The sequence below is a fragment of the Arachis duranensis genome, chromosome 10 (genome assembly GCF_000817695.3).
Source record: "Arachis duranensis cultivar V14167 chromosome 10, aradu.V14167.gnm2.J7QH, whole genome shotgun sequence".
Taxonomy (NCBI): Eukaryota; Viridiplantae; Streptophyta; class Magnoliopsida; order Fabales; family Fabaceae; genus Arachis; species Arachis duranensis.
The window spans coordinates 58,098,265-58,100,197 of record NC_029781.3 but is presented as its reverse complement, the minus strand read 5'-3'; the positions used below and the strand labels follow the sequence as shown (position 1 = coordinate 58,100,197).

The 1,933-nt window shown below is 42.8% G+C and overlaps 1 non-coding gene across 1 annotated transcript; it reads left to right on the top strand.

The window, feature by feature from the left end:
• Nucleotides 1–1,592: 1,592 nt before the first annotated feature.
• On the top strand, nucleotides 1,593–1,699 carry LOC127743411 (small nucleolar RNA R71). The gene has a single exon (XR_008004803.1). It is a non-coding gene; the product is annotated as a small nucleolar RNA R71 (small nucleolar RNA).
• Nucleotides 1,700–1,933: the final 234 nt, after the last annotated feature.

Below are 1,933 nucleotides of genomic sequence, written 5' to 3'. Positions count from 1 at the left end.
GCTGATCATCATGTATTCTCAGCACTAGCTCTCCTCGCTCCACATCTATGAGTGCTCTGGCTGTGGCTAAGAATGGCCTTCCCAGAATGATGGGGTTAATAGGATTCTCATCCATTTCTAGGACAACAAATTCTGTGGGGAGGAAGTAGTTCCCAACCTTTACTAACACATTCTCAACCACTCCTAGTGCCTGTTTTTGAGTTTTGTCAGCCAATTTGATGATTACATCTGTGGGTGTTAGCTCATTAATTTGAAGCTTTTTCATGAGGGATAGAGGCATTAGGTTGATACTTGCTCCTAAGTCACGGAGTCCCTTATCAATCATTGTTTCTCCTATAGCACAGGGAATGTGGAAACTCCCTAGATCCTTCTTCTTTGTGGGTGGCCCTGGTTAAATGAGAGCACTGCAATCCCTATTCATCTTTATTGTTTGTCCACCCTTCAATGAACTCTTTCTGGCTAATAGCTCCTTTATATACTTTATGTAGGAAGGCATTTGCTGGAGGGCTTTAATAAATGGTATATTTACATCAAGAGATGCAAACATGTCGAGGAACCTTGAATACATTCTCCCTGCTACACCACCTTTAAGCCTTTGGGGAAAGGGTGCATATGGGTTCAGTATCTCTCTTTTCTTCAGTTCTTCCTTGAGTGTAGGTTGGGGTGCATGGTCTCTTTCTTCCTGGTTTCCCTTTTGACTGTCTTGGAGGTGTTCTACTTCCTTCATACTCCTCTCATCACTTGTGGTGATTATCTTACATTCTTCCCACCTTACTTTCTTTGTTTCTCCTCTTGGGTTCTTCTCCGTGTCACTGGGAAATCCATCAGTGGGTTTGGGAATTTGTTGAGATAGATACCCTACTTGGGACTCCAGTCTCTTGATGTTTTCTCCTTGGATTTTGATATTGGCTCGCACTTCTTCCTTAAACACCTTGTTGTCTTGGACTTCTTTTCATAAATCTTCAAGTAGAGTCTCAATTTTTGAAAGTCTATCATCCGTTAGTGATGGTGGATTGGGGTTAGGTGGTTGAGAAGGATGGTTAGGTGGGGGTTGATAGGATCTCTGTGAGGTATGTTGGTAAGTTGCATTGTTGTTGGAATTGAGGTTGTGGCGTCTCTGGTCTTGACCTTGGTCTTGTTGATTTCCCCAACCAAAGTTGGGGTGATTTTTCCATCCAGAGTTGTAAGTTTTGGAGTATGGGTCATGGATTTGTCTAGGTGAGTTTCCAACATAGTTTGCTTGTTCCCAGTCACATTCTTCTCCTATATTCACTCCTTCTTGAGCTGGTGATGAAGTGATGACTGCTGCAACTTGGTTTTCCTCTACCTTCTTGGTGAGATTTGCTAGCCGCTTGGTGATAATCTTATTTTGAGCTAGCAATGCATCCATGTGGTTCAGCTCCATTACTCCTCGAGTGTTACTTCTTTCAGAGCCATAGAAGTAGTCATTCTCAGCTACTATTTCAATGACATCTATGGCTTCTTCAATGGTTTTCTTCTTATTTAGAGAGCCCCCTGATGAATGATCTACAGCCTTCTTTAACTCATAGGAAAGACCTTCATAGAAAATGTGAAGTTGAACCCATTCATTGAACATATCTGGTGGGCATCTTCTTGTTAAGTCCTTGAACCTCTCCCATGCCTCATAGAGAGTCTCACCATCTTGTTGCCTGAAAGTCTGCACCTCAGCTCTCAGCCTATTGATTCTTTGAGGAGGGTAGAATCTTGCCAAAAATTTGTTCACCACATCTTCCCAATTTGTTAAGCTCTCCTTTGGAAAGGATTCAAGCCACTTGGATGCCTTGTCCCTGAGTGAAAAAGGGAACAAAAGCAGCCTATAGACATCCGGGTGGACTCCATTAGACTACACAGTGTCACAAATTCTCAGGAAGGTGGTTAGATGTTGATTGGGGTCTTCTTGAGCACTTCCTCC